The following is a 14,183-nucleotide window of genomic DNA, read 5'->3' on the forward strand; positions in this document are numbered from 1 at the left end:
CAAGTTCAAGCCCCCAAAACAACGTTGAGATTCCACCTCACCTCAATTAGTATGGCTATAGTCAAGAAATCTAATAACAGATGCTGGAGGGGATGTGACCAAAAAGAACCCTACTGCATTGTTGGTGGGAGTGTAAACTTGTTCAACCACTTTGAAAACAGTATGGAGGTTCCTCAAAAAACTACACATAGGCTCCCTTATGACCTAGCAATCCTACTTCTGGGCATTTACCCACTGATCACAAACAAGGCCACACTAAAGCTACCAGTACAATTATGTTTATCACAGCATTATTCACCATAGCTAATATGTTGAACCAACCCAGATGCCCCGCAGTAAATGAATGGATCACATACACACACACACACACACACACACACACACACACACACACACACACACACACACACACACACACACACACACACACACACACACACACACACTGCCTCATGCCCCATCTGTAAGGAAATGGAAAGACTTGGGGAAAAAAATTGTATTAAGTGAAGTAAGCCAGATCCAAATAAACATAGGTCTCATGGTGTTCCTTATTTGCAATAATTAGCATACATATAGGATAATCTTAGAAGATGAGCAGATAATCTCAAAAGTTATGAACATATGACCATATATGATGATGCTAAGTGAAATGATCTCCAAGACATGGACATAAGAGGTCTGTCTTTGTTGTTGTTGTTATTTTTTATGTAGTATGTGATTTCTTGTTTCTTGCATCTGTTCTTCCCCATATGATTTATCCCCCATTGTCACTGTGTTTGATTTTGGTACCCTGGGTATTGCATATATACTTATCTGAATTAGAGAATAGAAGGGGAACATGAAAGTGGTGAGACAAAGGACAAAGGGGGAACCAATATAACAGCGATACTCACAAGACAATATGCTGGAAATGATCTGCACAACTTGGGGGGAGGGATGGAGAGGGGAGGGAAAATGGGAAAAATGAGGAAGTGGTTAACAAGTTCTGCAAGAAATGGACTTATTATCTTACGTATGCAACTGGAACCACTCTGTACATCACTTTTATAATAAAAACGTTCATTTTCTGATTTTGTGATTTAGAAATAAAACAACTGAAGTGGCAAATAAAATAGCAACTGCTTTTATCAACACGAAGACCACTGTGTGCTCCTTGGTAATAGAATCAACTAATTTTTTTTTGGGGGGGGGTCCGGTCGTGGGGCCTGGGCCTGGGCCTGGGCGCTGTCCCTCTGCTCTTCAGCTCAAGGCTAGTGCTCTACCACTTGAGCCACGGCGCCACTTCCGGCTTTTTTCTTTTTGCTTATGTGGTGCTGAGGAATAGAACCCAGGGCTTCATGCATGCAAAGCAAGTGCTCTAACACTGAGCCACCTTCCCAGCTCACTAATTCTTTTTTAGAGAAATTTCTTCTTAAGAAGTTTAGAAGGGCTATTCTCATTCCTCCAAATATCAGCAAATGCAGGAGATGAAAGGGCCAATGTCATTGGTTCCAGCAAGTTTATTCGTAAGGCTTATCAGAGGTAACACATCAAACACCACTAGACCTCATTCTCTCTGGACACTGACACTATTTTTTTATTCTATACTTCCTTTATTTTGTAAAAAGCGTAGCTCTTTAGTCATTTGTCCACTGGCCCAATATCTCTAACTGCCATTACACTTATTATGTTAGATATATGTGTGCATAAACTGCCTAAATAGGCCCACTGAAATATTCCTCTTATGCTTCACTCACTACAACTTACCAGTTCATTTTCCCATGGTTCACACTCATAGGGAGAGGTCTAAAATAGAAGACAGGAATCTTGTGTTCATCTGGTTCTGCCTACCAACAAAAAATTAAAGTAGTACAACTCATCTTTCATAGTATACATGTGTGTATGTGCACATGCATGCACATGCGTGTGTGTGAAATTACAGAAGAGCTTTGAAGAAGATAATTTATGGTCAAGTAAATCATGACAAGTAAAAAGCTCAAAATATTTTTCTTTCTTCTGAGTGAAAGTAAATCTAGGTTTTGGTAGTATTTGTCTTGTTATAAATGTCCTTAGGATCCTAAGTGAACATTAGTAGAGAGAAGTATTTTGCCAAAGGCTTGCTCATGTTAAATGCATGTTAGTCTTTTAATTCCTCATTATCTAAGGGAATTACTAAGTAATACTAGGACTTTTCTATCCACAAGCCTTGTACACATAACTAGGGGCAGCCTTGTTTGATTATATTATTTATTTTTCACTGTGCTTCAGGATATTTAATAATCATTCAGTAACACTGAAATCTCTAAATGAGTCCCAAAAGGAAGCATTAAGTAATTTGTGTTTCAATTTATATCTCATATCAATCCTTAGGTGTTTCATCTAGAAAAATCATGAAACCTCATTTCATTTTAGAGGATCAGAGAGAATAAACAATCATAGAAAAATATATGTTGTACCTGATGTTGAACTGAGAGCCTTTCAGGTTTATTTAGGTCATATTGATGAAAAAATATTTTACTGCAAATAATTTTTCAGGCAAGATATACACAGGAGTGAAATTTTTGTAGTAAGAACTATGAGGAAAGCAGTTATGAAAATTAACTCCTCAGCAATTCATTATTATTTATTGTTTAGAGTAGAGTGTACTAAAGAAAAACACAAATATTTCTGCTATGGTTCAAGATGTGTCTGTTAACAAGAGAAAACTTTTAAAAATATCTCATTAATTAAAGAAAAGACAAGTCTTGTCAGAGAAACTGTAGAATAACATCTGTATCATATTGTATCCCTTTATTTCTTTATCATCTCTGGCATTCTTTATTTGTTTTTAATAAGTTTATTGTGAAAATACCATACAGAAGGTTTACAATTACATGAGCAAGGTAATGAGTACTTTTCTTATCAAGCATTGTTGCCTCCTCCTTTGATTTTCCCTTACCATCCCTGCCCTCCCATCTCCACCACTACACTCCAACCGGATCCCCCACCCCTGCCCACCAAAGTTGTAAAGATCGTTTTTGACTTAGCATCTTGTACATCACATTGTTGCAATGGGTTCTCCTGTATCCCTATTTATACAATTTGTTTTTTCTTTTCCCTCTCCAAATTATACCAACATCAAATACAGTGAAAACAGGGGTCATACCATGGGGGAGGGACATACAAACAATGAAAAAAATCACCTTATAAATAAGTTAGAGACAATAGCAAGAAAGAAAAAATTACTTGTGTATTTATCTTGGGGTTCATTTTGACTAATATCATCTTATCTGACCTTTTCTGCTTGTCTCAGACATATACTAGTTATTTCAAATAAGGGAAACCATAGGACCTATGTTTCTTTGGGCCTGGCTTACTTCACTTAATGTAATTTTTTCCAAGTCTTTTCTAATAAATGGAGCATTGTCATTCTTTCTGATGAAGAAATAGAATTCCATTGTGTATATATACCACATTTTCTTGATCCATTCATCTACTGAGGGGCATCTGGGTTGGTTCCATATCTTAGCTATGGTAAATAATGCTGCAATAAACATAGTTGTGCTGGTAGCTTTAGTATGGTCTTGTTTGTGATCATTTGGGTAAATGCCCAAAAGTGGAATTGTTGAGTCATAAGGGAGCTCTACGGTATAGTCTTTTGAGAAATCTCCATCTCACTTTCCAAAGTGGTTGAACAAATTTATACTCCCACCAACAATGCAGTAAGGTTCCCTTCTGTCCACATCCCCTCCAGCATCTGTTGTTATTAGAGTTCTTGATTATAGCCATTCTAACTAGGGTGAGGTGGTATCTCAGTTTTGTTTTGATTTTCATTTCTTTTATGGCTAGGGAGGTTGAGCATTTCTTCATGTGTCTATTGGCCATCCTTCTTTCCTCTTCAGAGAAGTTTCTCTGTAAGTCTTTAGCATACTTATATATTGGGCAGTTGTTTCTTTGAAGATTTGTTGTTGGGGGATTTAATTTTTTGAGTTCCAGGTATATTTTAGATATGAGACCCTTGTCTGTTGTATGGCTAGTGAAGATCTTCTCCCATTCCGTGGGCTTTCTATTGATCTTGCTAGCTATATCCTTTGCCATGCAGAAGCTCTGCAACTTCACAGACCTAGTTATCTAATCTTTTGTATGGGAGCTAAGAAAATAGAATGGAAGAAAGACAGCCTTTTCAGTAAAATTGGTTAATCACTTGTAGAAAACAAAAGCGAGATCCTTATATATCACCCTGCACCACCAGAATCCACAACAAATGTATCAAAGACCTTGGAGTTAAAGCAGATACCCTGAAAACATTACAGGATGGAATAGGAGAAACCCTAAGTCTCCTTGGCACAGGCTGAAATTTTCTTAATAGAGACTCAGAAACACAACAAATCAAAGAAAGATTGGACAGATGGATTTCATGAAGTTGCAGAGCTTCTTCATGGCAAAGGACATAGCTAGCAAGATCAATGGCATTCTTTATAAAAATCATGGATCACTAGAACAAGACACTATGTTGGAAATGATTTGTACAACTTGGGGGATAGGGGTAGGGAAAGATGGAGAAAAATGAGGGAGAGGTTAGCAAGTTCAATAAGAAATGTACTCACTACCTTACTTCTGTAACTGTAACCCCTCTGTACAATACCTTATAATATTTTTGGTAGGTCGTGGGGTCTGAACTCTGAACAAGTACACTGTCTCTCAGCTCTTCAGCTCAAGGCTCACGTTCTACCACTTGAGCCACAGCGCCACTTCAGTTTTTTCTGTTTATGTGGTGCTGAGGAATCAAACCCAGGGCCTCCTGCATGCAAGACAAGCACTCTACTACTGAGCCACCTTCCCAACCCCCACCTTAGAATATTTTTGAAAAGAGATTAAAGAAGTTAAGATTGATGAAATCTAATCCAAATCTATACTTACATTTATAAACTTAATCTTTACTTTTTGGTCCTGATTTGGTTCATGTACAACATAGTAAGTAATGTTCATCTCTCTGCAATGGGATTTTAAAAATATTTTAGAGGTTTTGGCAAACATGGAAAATAAATTTAATAAAGTTAAATGGTAAAGAAAATAGTTGCACTTTTCATTATATACCATACACTTCCTCCTCAATCTACTTTTTAAAAAAACTTTTATTAATTTTTTGTTTTATTGTCAGGTGTGAGGCTTGAACTCTGGGTCTGGCCTCTGTCCCTCAGTCTTCAGCTCAAGGCTAGCTCTCTACCACTTGAGCCACAGTGCCACCTCCAGCTTTTTTTTTTTTTTTGCTTATGTGGTGCTGAGGAATCGAACCCAGGGCCTCATTCATGCGAGGAAAGCACTCTACCACTAAGCCACCTTCCCAGCCCAATCTACTTCTATTTTATGTCAAGTGATACTTGACATAAGGACAGAAGAGAATTAGCAAACAATGTATTAATGTATTTATAAGGTATATATAAATATATTCCTATCATCAGCTAAAAATGCAAACATGAGAAAGTCTCTGCAATGTAAATCAACCATTAAAATGTGTATTTTTTCTAACCATAAATGTTGTATTCAGGAAAGGCATGCATTCACTCACAAGCATCTTCTCGAACCTATCCTGGAACATCCTAGAATGACAATACTGTTAAAAAGTCAGGGCACCAGAGCAAAGGAGAAAGAATTGGTAAGTAGATCAGGTGGTTCTCAGAACTAACTCTCCTAACCTCTTATGACTATGGATTATAAATTCAAATTTCTTATTGAATTTAATAATTTAATAATTGTGTTAACTATTTAGAATAACAAGGCGATATGGTAAGTTCTAGAACAGTAATTTGTCTACTTGTAAAGTCATTTATTATATGAATAATCTCTTACAGTAATCAGTGAATGCATCCTGCACACATTATAGACTCCATCAAAGTAAACAGTATTCCATTTTCTATGGACTATTTAGGATAAAAGTGTTACATCAGATTTCCTTAAAGCAATTGTTTGTGTGGGGGAGGGTGAGAGCACACATGAACCATTCTTGGCGCTTGAACTCAGAGGAGACACAGCTCTACTTTTAGCATTTTTCTTTTTAAGTTTTAATTTTTTGTTAGATTTTTTGAAGGCAAGAGTCTTATGGACTTTCCTTCCCTGACTGGCTTTGAACAGCTCTCCTCATCCTCAGATCTCAGTTTCCTGAGTCATTAGGATTTGCAAACGTGAGCCACCTGTGCCTGGCCTTACAGTACTTTTGAATATACATATTACTTCTTCCTCATTCAATCTTAACAATCAAAAGCATAAATATTTTGATAACTAGATGTTCAAGTTTATGAAATAATTATATACCATGATCCTCAGTTTTCAACCTGCATTCAGTTTAAGTTAGTGATGAATTTTACGTATAAATATTCTGAACATTATTTTTAAAACCTAATTGTGTTCTTGACGAGACCTAAAATTACTACTGTTTTCTCAGGAAAGCTTCTCTCATAAACTTTAAGACTGCTCACCAATATGCCCAAGAATGTCTTATACCAACCTGAGTCAGCACCCAGGAAGAGGTGTTGAGGTCTGCCAATGCCTGAAACCCACACCACAGGATGTTTACCTTTTGAATAGTTCCAAAGGGGTCGGGTATTTCACTGTGTATCTCTGGAGGAATCCATCACAAAATTGGTACATATCTGCTAGAGCCAAGTACAGAAGAATAGTTTGAAGAACCGTAACTGAGAAACTCAACAATGAAGTCTTTCACATGTCACAAATTATATAGAATGGATTACCACCTGGTGAGGCTACAGGTGGTTCTTCATTAAAATACTTTCTATCATGAGTAATGTGATATACATCTTAGTTGATTAATCAAATTAACCACATATGAGATTGTGGGTATATGAATTAAAAGCAATTAAAGCAAGCCTTGAAGCCCAGCTCATCTTTCCCATAGTTTATTGTAAATTCTTTAAAATATGTAACTCACATATAGCAAGTAAAATGTAGTTTGAGTTTTATGTAGGTTCTGTAACAAATACTTAGAAGAGTGTTGCATAATGATTTGTGAGTTAAAAAAACGTGTTCCTGGAAATCTTCATCCTTATGCAAAATATGCAGAGACAGATTGTGGAAGTGATATGATCCCTCAGTTCTTGTCCAAGTGCAGTTTTGGTATAATGGTATGTTTCTAAAACTTAGTAGCAAGACAAAGTCTGATGACTTTTATTTTGTATTGTGCTTTTGATCTGTTTCAAATACTTTTGTCATAGTTTTCACAATTAAAAAATCACCTTAGAAACTTTGTTATTAAACAAAAGGGAGTAAGTCAAAAGAAGTAAGATTCAAATGGCATGACACTTTCCTTTGGAGAGGTTTTTCTGGAGTCTTTGGGTCTCTGACAATAGGTATTAATTTTTTTTATGTTTTGAAGTCAACAGTGGCTCTCTAGAGACAGGAATCTGTCTCAGAGTTCTTCTTATCTCCCATAAGCAACTCTTCAATAACAGCAACAATTGTACCATTTGTCTGTGTTATACTAGTCATCCTGGTTACCATCACCAGGTAAAATGGAAGTGCAGTTTTTGCTTTGGCACATTAGCCATCCTTGAGGTTTGTCAGAGTTCATTAAGCTATATGTGGCTCATTCAAACATAGGCATAGCAGATCATTAAACTAAAAGCTTAGCTTGAGGCATAGACACAATGGATTTCAGTTTTGAAAAGATTCATAAGATGGACGAATTCCATATAGATAGGAAACAAATGTCTTCAAAAAATTAAAAACAAAAAAGAACCAAACTCAGTAGCAGACAGAAGGTGAAACACCAGAGGACTCATGGCAAAGGAAATGAATACACAAAATCAGTGAAATTGACAAAAAGGTATCTGTGAAAAGCCACTCCAAAGGATTACTACGAAAGCAGATATGCCAAGGTAAAAGACAGCACTCACAGTTTGATGTAATGTTTATTTCTTTGTCTCTTGTCCAGAAACTTCACAAGTAAATAAATTTTAGAACAGCTATTGTTATTGAGCATGAATATAAAACTAAAAATAATTAAGGCATTTGAGACTTGCAATCATGTATTTTGGCTTAAGAGTTACATTATGAACATAATGGAAATATGAGAGAAAAATAAATAACTGGCATATATAATATATACTATACAATAAGTATAATATATAATATATTAGAAAGACACAGAGGGTTAGTGAAAGAACATTCTTCCCATGGCATGTATTCATTTCTTTCATATAAAAAAGAATATTTTATATTTTATTCTCAGATGATTGCTTTACAAAAGGTTACTAACAATTTAAGGAGCTCTGAGTCAAAAGTAGAAAGTAAAAGGAACAGATAATTTTGCTGTTTTTAATATTTTGCAAATGAACACTTTACATATAACTTATTTTATGTGTAACTTATGACTGTTATTTTTTCATGTACATTATGGTAAATTTTCTACCCTCTATAACATCTGTAACATCACACCAACTAGCATACTTCTCTATGGTACTCAGTGATGTAATGTTTCTATCTGTCCAACTGTCTATGATTATAATTAACATTAGTTAATTATCAACTAGTTTGGATTGAAAAATGCCTGGTGATTAATAAAGTATACTTTTGGATATGTCTATGCAAATGTTCTCATAAGCAGGAGACACAGTTTGACCTATTGATGAATATAAAATTTGAATAAAATTTGGACTATGTTAGAAGAGTGGAAGGTAGCACTTTCTTAGAGAAAGGAGATAATTAGAGGCCATTATCCAGCTTGGTATCATTCCTTGGGCCATTCCTTCTCCTGTCCTGTCTGCTTCCGCATCATTAGGATGTGAAAATGAACTGTACAACAAAATGTCATCACCACCAGTATCTGCCAAGTACACTGAGTCAAGCATGGACTGAACTGCCAAGAACCATGAGCCAAAAAAACAAGCCTTCCTCTCTTAGGTTGTTTTTGTCAGATCTTTAGTTGCAATGATGCAAACTCTGACTAATGTATTAGTACATTAACTTCTCTCTCTATCTCTCTCTCCATATATATATATATATATATATACACTCAGTAAATAGCAGAAAATATATATAATATATAAATTTATAGAATATAAAAATATAGAATATATAATTATATATAAATATATAGAATATATAATATTATAGAATACATAAATATATAGAAATATATAGAATATATATTCTTATATAATATGTTTATAATAAAACATAAGAATATATATACATATATATTATATATATTCTCTAGTATTTATTGACTTATCTACTTCTATTCTTATATAATACATATGAATATATAAAACTTGTGTTATTATTTTTTAATTTTGCTTGTTGTAGGGCAAGCTGAGGAACTTTCCAATCCTTTCCCTAACAAAATTAAGAGAAAGAGTTGAAACATTTATGTAAGTTTCAAAGATATCTTGTAAATAAAACCTGACTGTGATCTTGCTTTCATTTTTAACTTTGTTTAAACAAAGAAACTTGTTTTGGTTGGAAAAACCTTGGGAGAAAATGAAGAAATTGGTGACATGGTTCAAAACGAAATATCCTCAATATCTGACTTTTGTAACTGTAACCCCTCTGTATATCACCTTTGCAATATTTGTTGCTATGTATGTCCCTCCCCCACAGTATAACCCCTGCTTTCACTGTATTTGATGTCCGTATAATTTGTGGAGGGGAAGGGGAAAAACAAATCGCTTAAATAGGGATACAGGTGGACCCATTGCAACAATGAGATGTACAAGTCGTTATGTAGAAAACAAACTTTACAACTTTGGTGTGTTGGGTGGGAAGGGGGGGATGGGGAGGATTGGGGGGTGGGGGGAGGATGGGAAGGGATGGGAAGGGGAAACAAAGGTGGAGGCTACAATGCTTGATAAGAAATGTACCCATTAACTTGCCCATGTAATTTTAACCCCTCTGTACAGTATTTTCACAATAAAAAAAAACATGTAAAATTATTGTTTCACGAATGGACAGGTAAGTATATTGTTTGGTTGGTTACATGAAGCTTTCTAATCCTTTAATAATTGGCATTTTTCTTTGTTTATGAAACTAAACTTGTAAATTTTTATGCATATGTAATTTCAGAACATTATACGTATATGTGTATTCCAGTTCACTACATTTTATTTACCTACAAGAAGTTGCTTTACCTATCTATGTTCTGTCTTTCTTACACATAAATAGAACATATAATATATTTAATTATTGTCTTTAATAAAACAGTAAATGTTTGGCATGTTAGCTAATAGGTACTAAGTACTCATATATATTTACAGAACTATCCAGTAAAATTACAAGGCAGCTCAGGCTAACCTGCTGAATGTTCCATTGAACACATATTGAGGAGGTGAGGTGCTTTACGGATGATGGCTATAGCGCTATGCACACTGATTGATTAGGTAGAAGCAAACTGAAAAAGTCATTTTTTAACAGGCACAGAGTACCACAAAAATCAGAATGTAAGAATCATAGTCAAACTGATTGCTTCTGATAAATCAAGTTTTGTGTGCAGTAGTTGTATGCTTTCTGATAATCTTCAATTTTTACTTGAGTCAAACTGAACTGTCAGACCACAGGTGTAAGGAGGTGCCTCACCATGAAAGCTAAGACAATTCTCTATTTATGGCAGCATCATTTCTCCTCTTCAATAATTGTCAGTATGGTGATGTCCCTGAAGAGGTTAGTTTCCCACTATTTCCTAACTCCCAAATTCAGAATAAGTTCATATGTCAACTTGTTTGTTGATCAACGTTTTTTTCTCATCTTAAAACTCTATTACTTATATTTTTAATATTGTAGAGTTTTAAGGATTTCAATATACTATGAAAAGTTCTCAAAAGCAAAAATTTAAGGAGATAATTGTGAACATGGGAAAGTTCTTCGAAATGTGTAGCCTTATCAGAGTTGAGAGGCATTGTTAGCAGAAGATATGTTTGTGCCAGCCATTGTTTTTGAAGAAGGTATTCTGTTTTGTCATAAGAATAGTTAAGAATCTCTATACCACATCTAGTTTCCTAAATCTCAAATTCCATAAAAAGCTTCAGAAGATTGTTTCCTTGTTTATTAGTTGTATTAGTTACAAAAGCCTTAGAGTCAGAAGTAAATTGAGAAATATTGATTCATCCTAGGCTTAGAAGACAGCAGCTTACCAAATCAAATTATAAGAATGAATCTCACATCTTTGTTATGAAGCAACAATTTTCTTTTTTGAATGGATTGGTCTTTCTAAAATAACTTAGGAATCATTCTTACTTTGAATGAAAATTAAATTTATTTTATTTAAATTATATAAAACTGAAATATTTGTACATTGTTTGCTATGTATTATCTTAGTTTGTGAAGTCATTTTAAGATATAGCTCAGAGGTCATATTCTTTTCTATAATACTACACTGTTTTCAATATTTTAATCTGGCATTAATTTTTAGCAATCTGTGTCTTATTTTTACATGATACATGCTTCTGAAAATGAATGGTTATTGTCTGTCACAGTTTGTCAGGAACTGATAAGCTTCCTAGACTGGACTTTCAGAGTTCAAACAGGAGATCTCTGAACAAACTGAGTGGATTGGTTACTCTAACTGTATTACACTGAAAATCATAGTTCACAAAAACCATGGGCATTTGCTTTATGACCTTCTGCCTTCTATATAATCATATTTTAAATTTAATCAACAATAAATACTTCAGAATTATAGGGAGGACTTTGATGACTTTTCTACTTCAATAAATGACTGCAAAGAACAAAACTTTTTGAAATAACTGTAGTTACACCTGAACACAGTATGTAAGAACAGAGAAAATAATTATTTAGAATTAATGATAAGATACTTAAAATAATTCTCACCTTAATTAGGACCAGTTATGACTCCATTTAGAGTTGAAAGTAGACACAGATTGTAATAGAAAAATCAGTTGACATTGGGCTATACATCCTGAAGGAAGAAGAAATAATAATAAAGAATGTATAGTTGAATGCTATCCTTTTGCTTTGTATTTCTAAAGGGCAACTTCATTCTTTGAGTCCATTAAAATCTAGGGTAGCAATTAGAAGTACAAATTAGAAATAAGAAATAAAATCTTAATCAAAGATAATTTGTTTCATCTGGACTAAAGCATATAATAGTTGTGGGCAAATACTAGCCTTATTTATGAGCATTTGTTCATAAATATTTAATGTATCACCTCAACTATACTCACAAGCAAATTCAGCACCAGGAATGGTGTGGTTAGAAAGTTCCAGATGGCATTTGTTGCAGAATTTTTTTTATAAGAAAACATTAAAATCTCCCTAACACATCAACTGATTACTTGAAATCTTGTTCCATGTCTTTGCTCTACTACAGTAAAATGTTGTACTTATTTATGTGACATTTTCATTTTTTAACTTCTCACATACCTGTATATTCAGGTATTTATATTACGATTCCTTAATATAACTTACAATGATTATTCTTTAGTGGGCTCAAAATATAAGTTGTCCATTAACATCTTACAATCTTTATTTTAAAAGAGACATCTCAAGACAATCAGTAATTATTTTACTTCAATCCATGTTTCTTTTTTATTTACATTAATACTGTGCAATAAAACACTTTCCAAGGTAAATTATATTCTAAGTAGAGTAATTGACTCCAACTTTCATTCTACTTAGAAGGAAAACTGCCATTCAGTTGGTGCTTGACAAGTTTTTTTTTAATTCTCTTCATAAATATTTATTCATATTTAGTTAAAAACATAATGGAGAAGCTGGAAATTGATCTGTACGAAATGTATCGTAAGTGTATGAAATTTCACATTTAAATCAATTGTCTTCAAAATTAAGGAGCATATAGAAAACACATTTATCAAATGCATTTGAACATTTTCTTTAATCACCTGGAAAGATACTGAAAAGTTTAAGCAAGTTTAAAATAATGACATTCCTTGTTTTTTCACCATACCTAGTACGGGAAACATAATAGCTACTTAATAGATTTTTTATTGTGAAAATTTTATTGCAGCATTATTTACTATAGCTAAGATATAGAACCAAATCAGATACCCCTCAGTAGATGAATGGATCAAGAAAATGTGGTATATATACACAATGGAATTCTATGCCTCTATCAGAAAGAATGACATTACCCCATTTATTAGGAAATGGAAAGGCTTGGAAAAAATTATATTAAGTGCAATAAGCCAGGCCCAAAGAAACATAGGTCCCATGGTTTCCCTTAATAGATTTTTTTAATGAGTTGAGGAGTTCACTTTAAAACTTTCCCTTTTGAATTAAACACAAATACAGATTCTTCTATTGCTTGTCATAATTTTCAAAATATCAACATTTACATACTCAACAAGAAAAGCATGTCTAATATCAATAGTTAATTTTATAAATACATTTGTGACAGTGTTAGACTTTTCCATGCTGAAAGAGAATATCTGATGGAAACAACCTATCTAGGAGAAAGCATTTTATTTTAACTTGAGGTTACAGAGTGTTTAGCTCAAAACCATTGCCATTTTTTCAACCTGGAAGGTCACATGGTGGTGAGGGCTTTGGTTACTTGGCTTACCTTTGAGAGGCCAGAAAAGTCAAGGAATGGGAGAAGAAATTATCCTTCAAGAAATACCCTTCAAAGGCAACCTCCAGTGATCTACTCCAGTCCCCATCTTCTCAGGTTTCCCCATATCCCAGTTCACCAGCTGTGGACTAAGCTCTTGGTTTAAGAGCTAGGCAGATACTTCATTTTCCAGCCATAGCAATGACTTTCCTTTTCTGGCCTCTCATATCAATTGTTGCTGTTTCCTTTAATTGGTTATTTCAATTGGGCTATATTTGAGATTTTAAAAAGTAGGAACTTGAATATTTATAACTTATTCAATAGATTCAAGAACTGGCTTAATTCCCCAAGAAAATTACCTTTCATTTGGTTTCTGCATATAGAAAGACATGTCGACTAGAAGTTCTGAAATCTAGTTATATTTTCACTTTTAACATTTTTGTATGTAGGATGATGTGTAATCAGAACTTCAGACAATTTCTTTTATCAGTCAAATTCACCTGATATATGAAATTAAAAGTTATTCCATGAAAAGATGTCTGTTATTGTGTCTATGTCACTTTTCTATTGAGCTAGTTGCTCCATTACTTATAATGGGATAATTTTGAACAATAGTCTTAAACAAAACATATTTGGGCTGGGCGCCGTTGGCTTATGCCTATAATCCTAGCTACTAAAAAGGCTGAAA

The sequence above is a fragment of the Dipodomys merriami genome, unplaced genomic scaffold (genome assembly GCF_024711535.1).
Source record: "Dipodomys merriami isolate MVZ:Mamm:240054 unplaced genomic scaffold, mDipMer1.0.p SCAF_20, whole genome shotgun sequence".
NCBI lineage: Eukaryota > Metazoa > Chordata > Mammalia > Rodentia > Heteromyidae > Dipodomys > Dipodomys merriami.